Source organism: Rhinopithecus bieti, unplaced genomic scaffold, assembly GCF_001698545.2.
Source record: "Rhinopithecus bieti isolate Rb0 unplaced genomic scaffold, ASM169854v2 scaffold_27898, whole genome shotgun sequence".
NCBI lineage: Eukaryota > Metazoa > Chordata > Mammalia > Primates > Cercopithecidae > Rhinopithecus > Rhinopithecus bieti.
This window is the reverse complement of record NW_016812636.1, coordinates 843,050-854,545: the sequence shown is the minus strand read 5'-3', so window position 1 is coordinate 854,545 and position 11,496 is coordinate 843,050. Positions and strand designations below refer to the sequence as shown.

The window sequence follows — 11,496 nt, the reverse complement described above, 5'->3', positions numbered from 1 at the left end:
GGCACTATTCACAATAGCAAAGACTTGGAATCAACCCAAATGTCCATCTGTGACAGACTGGATTAAGAAAATGTGGCACATATACACCATGGAATACTATGCAGCCATAAAAAAGGATGAGTTTGCGTCCTTTGTAGGGACATGGATGCAGCTGGAAACCATCATTCTCAGCAAACTATCACAAGAACAGAAAACCAAACACCGCATGTTCTCACTCATAGGTGGGAACTGAACAATGAGATCACTTGGACTCGGGAAGGGGAACATCACACACTGGGGCCTATCATGGGGAGGTGGGAGGAGGGAGGGATTGCATTGGGAGTTATACCTGATATAAATGATGAATTGATGGGTGCTGATGAGTTGATGGGTGCAGCACACCAACATGGCACAAGCATACATATGTAACAAACCTGCACGTTATGCACGTGTGCCCTAGAACGTAAAGTATAATAAAAAAATAAAATTAAAAAATATGAAAAACTCTAAAAAAAAAAAAAAAAAGAAAAACAAAATGAAACAAAATAACAACATCATGTAGAATCAACAAATACGTAAAAACAAAGCCTGTCTAATATCTACATGACATTGTTGACCCTGAAATCAGGTAAAATGTCTTGTAAAGGAAACATAATGCACCTTGCTAGTCAATGAAGCTAAACTTAATTAAAGGGGTGTCAATCATTTGCTGGGAACAACAGAAAACAAAACCTACCGTTAAATTTATTCAGTATGGCCTTGTGAAATGTGCATGAGAACTCTAAGTCTTATGATCTGACTGTTAACCCGGCCCCGCTACGCTCTGTAACCTTAAGACTGACGCCCAACCTTCTCTTGTCTCAGTTTTCTCATCTGTAAAATGAACGAGTTAGACTCCCTCATCTTGTAGGTTTGTCCTAATGTCAACACCTTATAAGTCTATGTGGGAACTCAGCTAATCAAGACCTGTTTTGTTCTTTAAAGCAGTGATTTGAATGACTTGTCATCTGTTTTTAGATTTCTCTGCTGCCTGCTGAATAAAGTAAGAACAGGATCAGTTTCAGACAGCCCTTTCAGCCCAAGGGTGCCATAACTAACGGCGCTGTCTGTTTCTGCTTTCTAAATGGAATCCTACTATATATATTTTTTTCCTGCGGTAAAGTGTCTACTTTATGAGCATAATAAATAGCAATCGCCCTTTAATGGCAACTTTAGCTGTGACCATTATGGCACAATTTAAGTGCTTAAAAACACTAATGGGAGTGATACAATGTTAATTATACTATGACTATGAAGGCTGCTGTACACAAGAACTCCTGCAAAATTAAGTAAAACCCTGGTTAATTCTAATTACAGTCTGTCTAGAGGAGATAAGAGAAATTAAGCACCTCTTTTTTGAGTGCATTCCTAATATAACAGCACAATTTGGCCACATTGGTTGAGAAAACATTTCAAGTGACTCAGAAAGTAGGATTCTGAAATAAAAGGATTTTTTTCCGTTTAAATAAGAAAGGAAGAAAGATGAATTACTTATACAGAAAATGCATCTTTACCTGAAACAATGCTTACATTCTTGCCTTAAAGCCTAAGGTAACCCACTTTTAAAGAGCTCATTCATTAATCTGTCAGAAACAAAACAATATCATAGCAGTTTTCCTTATTTTAAAATGTTTTATAAACTATTTAGAAGAAATATATTTAAAAAACAAAACCACGAAGATCATCCTTCATCTTATCATCTATGGAAAAATTGAAAACCAATTTTTCAATATTTATTTCAATTATTTTTGATTCTTTCCAAAATGTCTGTCACTTCCTCTCTTTCCTCTTTTTCTTTCTACCATTTATTGAATGCCTTCTATGTACTGGAAGCTCTATGTACTAGAGCTAGATATTTTTTAAAATGGGTAAAACAATTTTGCTGCCCTTAAGGGGTTTAGAGTCTAACAGAGAAAAACAAACCTGTAAAAGCAAAACAACGGTTTTATTTACACCTCAATATCTGTTATTAGATATCCATGTTTCTTTCTTTGTCTTCCAGTGTAATTTTTTCCCTTTGAATTCCCTTGCTTTCCTTATTATACATTGCTTTGCATAGATCTCTAACTCATGGGATCTTTATGAATCCAAAGTGAGGAGAAGAAATCAATTATTTGATTTATCTGATTTTATTATTTTTTTTTTTAGAAATAAAAGGGTCATAGGTTTTAAGAAAACCCCCCGCTGGAAAGCCTGGCTCATTTCAAAGTGCCACCATTTGAAAAGTGAGGGAACAACATTTCATAAATAATGAAAACAATTGTCTGGCAGTCTACAACTTCCAATACATACATTATTTTAATGGATCAAAAACCAAACACAGTAGTATAAGGGTAAGAGAAATCAACGCATTTTAATGAATAAAATGATAACTGATGGAAATCATTGAATTCCACTGAAAAATGTCCCATAATCTCTAAATTATAGGTGTTAGGAGAGTAACCCAAACCATTAGAGTAAGTATCTGGGTGCTTAAAAATTGTCTCCCTCACCTTAAAGCATTTATTATCTATAAGGGACCTTCTAATTTGTCAGTATATCTAGATTTAAGTGGCCTATAGGGCATATATCAAACACCTGCCTTGGAAGGTTATTTCTCATTTTAGCAGTGCCACTTTTACAGCATTAGAGTAGCTTCAATGACATCTAATCTGTGCTCCCTTTGAGCAATAATCATATCATTACTCTTTAGCAAATGTTTCCAAATAGAGGATATTTTGTGCACTCTTATAATATATGGAGATCCTCAGCCTCACCTGCTGCCCAGTCAAATGAAACATAAACAGGATTTGTACGTAAATTCACAAGCTCATTAACATCTGTTATGGCCATTTTCTAAAATTTGTGTTGCTTATGTAATGATTACATCATTGGAATCATTCATCTTATATTTTCAGCCTCTTCCGTACTGACTACAGCATTTACTATTGAGCATTGCCAGCATTTCTCACGGAACTTGTTTATCCCTCTATTAGGCTGTCCTTCAGTAGGAGCCTTGTTCCCATCACCAGAAAAGAGATATAAACAGTATTAGTAAGACTTCAACCTTGGACATAACTTTATTTTCTTCAGATTTTCTGAGATTTTCTCTGATATGTGAAGACACTACACACACACACACACACACACAGCATATTCACTTACCACTTCCTCCCCATCTTCATTCACTTGAAATCATTGTTTTCCAGATTGTTTCTTCCCATTAATAAACAATTATTTTTGCCATTTGCCTGATTTTTTTCCCATATGAAATTACAACATTGGAATCATTCATCTTATATTTTCAGCCTCTTCCCTAATAACTACAGCATTTACTATTGAGCATTGCCAGCATTTCTCACGGAGCTTGATTATCCCTCTCTTAGGTTGTTATTCAGTAGGAGCCTTGTTCCCATCACCGGAAAAGAGATATAAAAATAAACAACTTAGAGAAAGTATGAAGACTGAAAGAAATGTGCGGAGATAATGGCAGAAAGTGGAAGCAGTACATCTGGTGTGTTGGAGAGTGAAAAACATAGGAATGAACTCCATACAGAAGTGGAACGTGGCATCAGAGAAGCTTGAGATGCCGCTGTGGCGATGGCAGGCGGCTGACACTAACTCTCTGTGTGACCTTGGGCTAGCCACTAAGTTTATCTAGTACTAAGCTTCTTGCTTCATGTCTAAAACAAAGAGTTTAGTACCTTCGAAAGGTATTTCCAGAAGAAGGTTCAAAGGAAAAGGGCAGAAAATTCAAGACATGTCCAAGTAACAGAAGAAAGGCAAAAACGAGGCAAAATTAAAGATAGAATGGGAAAAGTCGATTACAAGCCTGGACTTTATTCTGTAAGTGACTAGGCATCATCAAAAATCTATCCTACAAATAAAAGTATTAATCATTTAGTCTTCTCCTTTAGACAGGCATATCACACACTCACACACAAAAAACGGGACAATTTTGGTAGAATAAGTACATTATTCTCTCCCAAGCTTCTGTAAAGACTAAACAAACTTAAGGCATTTGGAGCTGGCCCTCTTTAAAGGAAAAAGAGATCAAAATTCTTCCACTTGCAGTACTAGCTGGGAGGTGTAGGATCTAGATATATATATATATATATAGTATTATTATATAAAATATGTTGTATATATATTATATATAGTCTATGTATGTATAAAGTTATATATATGAAACTTTAATTATATAGTTATTATATTGTTATAATAATAAAGTATATAATATATACAGGTATCTATATCTATCTCTCTTTATATAAATCATTACATATAACATAAGTGAATATGGAAATGAGGGGGATATGACCTCTAGCCTCCATTTGATGGTACTCAGTTTAGTTCATTTCAGGACAAAATTGGAGGCAGAGATTTAGGGCAAGAGAAAAACAATTGATAATCAATTCTTGCAGCTCACTAGTTTTACTTATGCTAATAAGTAGTACAGTGAATGTAGCATAGATAGATGACTCGCTGCAGGAAAATGGAGATAAATCATTCAGTGGAATCTTAGTTCAGTATCCCAGGAAGGTAAATTGTTTGTCTAAACTCATAGTTTCCTTTGGATTGTTGGATTCAGGGTGATTTTAACTTGTTATTTCTGTACTTAAAACACCATGTAGTTCTCCATGAATTTAGAACTTATTTATAAAGAAGAAAAGAACTTGTCTGTTTGTATTTTCAAACTTGACATTTTACTTTTCAAATTAATTTTTACGCATACTGCCTTGGTTCTCATTTTTGGTCAGCTATATTTTATTGGACTGATGAAGAAAGATGGAGAGTGAGAGACAGACACATGGGCAAACAGTTGGAGTCAGGAAATAAGCAGTGGGGTGAATAATCCCCAAACACAGGGTAATTGCAAGGAAAATTTCATTTGGCTCTTGAATACACACAATGAGTTGTAGAGAATAGATTTACTTCTCTAATTACTCTATGTTGTACTTGGGCCAATGCTGAAATGATTTCACATTCCCTGGGCATATACCAACTGTTGGGGTGAGGAGGGGCCCATAAACATACTGGATACAGAGGGAAAAACATTTTTTTGCATACCACACACAATGCAAAATGCTATTCTTAGAGCGTTGTCTGTATTATTACAACACTAGTTGATTTCTTTAATTTAGATGAAGGATTGCACAAAGTTCTTGAAAAACAAAAACATAAATCAAGTTGATTTATTTATTCCGATTTGATCACCCAAACAGCTAACTTCAAGCCACATATAGACACACATATACTCAGAGTGAAATATATGGTCATGTGGCTTATAAACATTGATCATCTTTCCTAGTTTATATATAAAAAATTGAAATTGAGTTATATTTAATATACAAATACCATATTTATAATAACTCTATAAGAATAATATAAACTTAGAAAGAAGATATACTTCTGAAGGTCAATTGTAAAAAGAACTGCAGACAAAGAAGGCAAGGAACAAAAGAAAATACATATATTAGGCTAGAGTTTTTCCACCCTTTACTTTGCAATGAATATGGTGGTTATCTAGAGACACTTCACCATTATTTAATGCATATTTAACAGAAAGATATAGGCATTGCTATTTTTCCATTGAGAAAGTTGAGGCTTGCAGAGTTTGATGAGCTTATCGTAAACATGATAGAGATTTAGTAAGTAAAATATTTCAAATTTGGACCCAGATAAATCTGTTTTCAAAACTTGCTTCCGCTATTCCTGCCCTTTCCCCCATTCCTGCCCTTTCCCCTATTCCTGTCCTTACCCCTCTTCCTGTCCTTACCCCTAGTCCTGCCCTTTCTCCTATTCCTGTCCTTTCTCCCATTCCTGCCCTTTCCCCTATTCCTGCCCTTTCCCCTATTCCCGCCCTTTCCCCCATTCCTGCCCTCTCCCCTATTCCTGTCCTTACCCCTCTTCCTGTCCTTACCCCTAGTCCTGCCCTTTCTCCTATTCCTGTCCTTTCTCCCATTCCTGCCCTTTCCCCTATTCCTGCCCCACCTCCCCCACCTCTGCTGTTCTCCTGGGCCCTGTCAATGGTTGGTGACAATGACTAACTGGAATGACCTGACGACTGGGACCTCCACTGGAATCATGCCGTGCAGAAAGCAATTGTTGGGCGGGGCGAGGTGGCTCACGCCTGTAATCCCAGCACTTTGGGAGGCTGACGCGGGTGGCTCACTTGAGGCCAGGAGTTTGAGAGCAGCTTGGCCAACATGGCAAATCACCGTCTATACTAAAAATACAAAAATTAGCCAGGCGTGGTGACCCATGCCTGTAGTCCCAGCTACTTGATAGGCTGAGGTGGGTGAATCAATTGAACCTGAAAGGCAGAGGTTGCAGTGAGTTGAGGGCACACAGCTGCACTGCAGCCTGAATGACAGAGGGATCCCCTGTTTAAAAAAAAAAGAAAGAAGCAATTGTCGCTGCAACTGTTTTTTCACATCAAACTTCTGGACAAATAATACGAGAGGCACCTTTAAGAAAAAAATAATAATAAATGAAGAAGAGAATGCAATGTTTTCTATAGTATGCTGGGAACTCACTCTAAGAGACAGTCCAGTCCAGATATGAAAGGTTACATTCTGAAGCCTGATGCTAAAAATCAGAAAGACCCTTCTTAAAATTTAATAGTGCTTTTTAAATGTTTTAAAGTTTGGTTTGTTTTGTTTTGTCAAGATGTGGACTACTACCATCCTATAATGTAGAGGTTTCTTGAGATTATTTGATTTATGTGAATTTTGCATTTAAAACACAGAGACTGATGAGAATTAGAGGCTCCAAGGTCCCACAGTGGAATAGACCAGGACTAAAATATTGGTCACATTATTGATTTGGACCTGAGTTTCTTACAGAGGAAAATGAGAAGTTGGACTAGATAACTGGTAAGATCCCTTCCAACTGTAAAATCCAGTGACCGTAAGCACTCTGATTCTCAATCCACTAATCTGTGTACTCTTTATAGGATGCTATACGACTTATCATCACAGTTCTAGAAATCTCTTTTTTTTTTTTTGAGATGGAGTCTAGGTTTGTCACCCAGGCTGGAGTGCAGTAGCATAATCTTGGCTCACTGCAACCTCCACCTCCCGAGTTTAAGTGACTCTCCTGCCTCAGCCTCTCAAGTAGCTGGGATTACAGGTGCCCACCACCACACCCGGCTAATTTTTGTACTTTTAGTAGAGGCGAGGGTTTCACCATGTTGGCCAGGCTGGTCTCAAACTCCTGACCTCAGGTGATCCACCTGCCTCAGCCTCCAAAAACGCTGGGATTACAGGCGCCAGCCACTGCGCCTGGCCTAGAAATCCTTCTCATGTGCTGAGACCCAATGATGCAGCTCTTTGAGGGTTAATCGGAACGTGTAACAGAGAAAGGGAAGAAGGGAAGCAGCCACTCCCAGGTTTGGTGGAATCCCCTGACACGGAGAGGGACTAAAGAGGTATTTATATTGGGATTATAAGATAATAAGGGGTCCCTATTTGAATGAGTCCTTGGATGCTCTGAGTCTGCTCTTAGGCTTTTGGGCTGACCTACTTAATTCGCAAAATATTCGTTTCTTGATTTCCCCCCCGATTCCAGTTGCATTGATCTTGTCAAGGGTATCAATGCATCTGAGCACTGGGAAAAGGGAAAGACTGACTCAGATCAAAGGTACTTAAACCTTAAGCGAGAAACTTCAAGGAAAAAAAAAAGGAGCCTTAAATGGAAATACATACTTTGCAATTCACTTCCTTTCCCCTCTCTATTTCTATTTTTGTCTTATATCTCTTCTAGCAAAAGGATGAGCTTCATGTCTATCATTTTGGCAGTTTCCAATGTCTTAGTATGCAAATTCCCTGATACACCCAAGTGAGAAGGGTAAAATCTGGGACATTGTAGTACAGGCCACAATGCTAGCTATTTCCTTAGAGATGTCAAGCTAGTTTATTAAAGTTGTCCCCTGACTGTCGTGTATTTACCCACCTTTAACCCTCTACCTTGCTTTGCTAGGTAATTGCAGACAGAGGGTTTGGGAAGGTTTAACCATATACATTTTAATTCCTGAAATCATCAGTACAGTTTTTATACCTGTGCAAATGTCTTAATTGATATCAAGAGTTGGCAAACACTTTTGTAAATATTTTCAGCTTGCAATTCATACTGCCCCTGTTATAACTACTCGACTCTGCTCATGTAGTAGGAACACACATAAACAAATGGATGGCTGTGCTCCAATAAAACTTTGTTCACAGAAATGTTGAACTTCTGACCATACATTTATGCCACAGTATTAAACTATCATTATACGTTAAATATCACTGGACATGCAATAAGCTTTTGGAAACCTATTCCTTCTGTCTGAGTTCCTCATTCCTTGCCTTGCACTGAAATCTTACTCAACTTTCTGAGTCCAGATCAAATATCACATCCTCTGGGAAGTTTTTCCAACCTCTTCTTCTTGTGGTCACCCCTGGTTCACCAATGAGTTAGTTTTTTTTTTTTTTTTTTTTTTTAACTGGGTGAACCAAAGACTTTATTTTTCAAAAGCAGGTAACACCAAAGTACTATGTGGTATCCATATTCATTGCAAAAATGATAATTACTGGAATTTTCCAAACATCAAATGAAGTAAGGGGGATCAACGGTTACCACTATCATTTTCAACCAATATACAGATGTTCGCTCAAGGTCTAGGTTTTATTTCTACATAGTAGTATTCACATGAGTTCCCTAGGCTGAATTATTGTCAAAACGAGGACTCTTGAAGGTCGAGCCCAGCTTTGTCTTGACTTCAAAGATGACACAGCAGCCAACCTAGAATCCTGGCTTGCTGCTTGAGTCCTGGAAATCATGTCTTCTGATGTTTTACAACAAGCCGTGTCTCTGAAAACTAAAAGCAGACTTCAGATTCCTCTGAAACAGCTCTGGTTCCCAAGTGTTCTGCACTATGGTACCCAGGCATGCTCAAAATGTGCCTTCCCTTATCTTTCAAAACCCACCACCAGGAACCCAAAAGGGACCCCACTTTGAGAGTTCCATGATGAAGGTGTTTAAGAACCATATCAACCCCAAGTAAAGGCAGTGGATGAAATTATCCATTTCTTTTCCTCTTTTTTTTTTAAGTGAGGCTACCTTGGCAAATGGGAAAAATGACACCAATCATATGATTAAATGTTTTATAAATCCTCCCTCTTGAAATTATGTCAGGCCGCCCACACGGTAGGCTCTGGCCTGCAATCCCAGCAACTTCGGAGTCCAGGGCAGAAGGATCACTTGAGCGCTAGGAGTTCAAGACGCAGGCCGGGCAACAACAGTAAAGGACCCCCGTCTCTGTTTTTTTTTTTTTTTTTTTTTTTTAAGAAAGAAATTCTGTTCAAAAGATTTCAGACGCAAAAGGAGGTCATAAAAACTGTTGCATAATAGATTAATCTACTATGAGAAAAAAAATCTGCTGTATGGACGAAGAGGCAGCTGAAGATCTGACACAGAGAAACAAAGGGAGACAGGGCAGTGATAAAATCCAGCCCTAGTTTTCCAGCATGCATTTATGACCTCATGGATATGTCTGTACTGGGTGTTAATAGCCCCTCTTTGTACATAAAAAAAAAAAAAATTAGGAAATTAAAGTGAATCTGTGTGCTAATGAAGTCTGAAGTTACAGAATCTAAAAGCCAAGCCTGTAAAGTCTGTAAGGCGAGATCTTTATCATCAGGGATGGGAAGAGATGGATAAGATAACGGTAGGCACTAAAGGCTGGTTCAGCTGAGCTCCGGGCAGAACAGCCTCAAAAATAAGGCAACTGTGGCTTCTCAGTTTGAGGCTGCCACCAGAAAGGCCCACGGAGGCAGGAAAAAAAAGCCACTGATGGCAGATCACTGGAAGATACTCGGAGAGGGCAATGATCACAGTTAGATGGGAGGACTCAGGGTCACAGGGAGGCAGGAAACCGTTGAACTGATACTCAAGGGGAATGTCTTTGCAAGTCCTATGCACGACTCCAAGCAGCAGTTTCTGGGGTTTGGAGGTTTGTTAGTTTTGCGACATTTCCTCCCAAAAGAAGACATGAAGGTGGGCCCCCTGGAGAGGTGAGATCACCAGGGCAGAACCTCCACCAGGTGTGAAGCTTGATGAGAGGTGGAAAGGGCTTCCTGCGGCACCCAGCTCCCTCCACGTCTGGCTGAGTCCTACAAACGCTTGTAGGTGCCCACGAGAGCTCTGCAGTTGAGACAGTAATGGTCCACGTCCTGCAGGGCGTCCACGCAAAGGGGATGAAGCAGCAGGCCCACCACGCACCCCAGGAGGCACAGGCTCCCGCGGGACAGCCAGGTCAGAGCACCGGCGTTACAGGACAGCTGACTCATGATCATCTTGTTGCAGGAAGGACAATGCATTTGGACAGGGTGGTCCAAAAAGGGGATGGGGTGCTGCACATAGACCATCTGCACGGTGATTGGATTGTTACTGGGGATGGGCGCTGGCTGGGCAAAATACGAAGCAGGATTCATGCCCTTCCCTCCAGGCCCTGTCACCAGCCCCATAGTTGGCCCAGGCATGGGAGCTGGAGGCGTGGGGGTAATAACTGGTAAGAGCCACCGTCTCTTCATACCCGGGCATCGGAGCTGGAGGCCTGGGGTAATAACCAGTAAGAGCCACCTTCCCTTCACACCCGGGCATGGGAGCTGAGGCGTGGGGTAATAACTGTTAACAGCCACCGTCTCTTCATACCTGGGCGTGGGAGCCGAGGCGTGGGGCAATAACCACTAACAGCCACCGTCTCTTCACACTCAGGCATGGGAGCTGAGGCGTGGGGTAATAACCGTTAACAGCCACCGTCTCTTCACATCCAGGCGTGGGAGCTGGAGGCGTGGGGTAATAACCGGTAACAGCCACCGTCTCTTCACACCCGGGCGTGGGAGCCGAGGCGTGGGGTAATAACCGGTAACAGCCACCGTCTCTTCACACCCAGGCGTGGGAGCTGAGGCGTGGGGTAATAACCGTTAACAGCCACCGTCTCTTCACACCCGGGCGTGGGAGCTGGAGGCGTGGGGTAATAACCGGTAACAGCCACCGTCTCTTCACACCCAGGCGTGGGAGCTGAGGCGTGGGGTAATAACTGGTAACAGCACCGTCTCTTCATAGGATGGAGGTGCAGACGGCGCTGAGGAAGGCGCCATGGCCGCCAGGCGAGGTCCTGGAGCCGCCATTTTACCGCCGCCCGTGCCGCCTGTGGAGCCGGGAGGTCAGAGTTAGTTTCATTCCCTCGGGCGTATTACTTCTTAAATAGATTTTCTATTGTGTATTATAATGAGTTTGTACGTCTTTCTCCTTCAAAAAAACTTGTAGGTTTTTGAGAGAAGGATAAACTGTTACTCATCTTTGATCCCTATGGCCAAAGACTGACTGTAGCTTGTAATTAAATATGTAAGAAGTGATTGTTCGACACTATGCATCAGGAAATTAAAGTTCATTGTTTTTCTGCTTTATAAGAGAATCGGATCTTTTTAAATTCAAAGAGAACATGATGAC

At 40.4% G+C, this 11,496-nt stretch overlaps 1 long non-coding RNA gene and 1 pseudogene across 2 annotated transcripts; both read right to left on the bottom strand.

Annotated features, from left to right (window-relative positions):
* Window positions 1-8,484: 8,484 nt before the first annotated feature.
* Window positions 8,485-10,786, bottom strand: LOC108545129 (uncharacterized). The gene is made up of 2 exons (XR_001890051.1): window positions 10,696-10,786; window positions 8,485-8,860 (listed from the first exon to the last, which is right to left on the bottom strand). It is a non-coding gene; the product is annotated as an uncharacterized LOC108545129 (long non-coding RNA).
* LOC108545128 (uncharacterized) lies at window positions 9,416-10,702 on the bottom strand (annotated as a pseudogene). Its single transcript, XR_001890050.1, has one exon. The product of XR_001890050.1 is annotated as an uncharacterized LOC108545128 (transcript).
* Window positions 10,787-11,496: the final 710 nt, after the last annotated feature.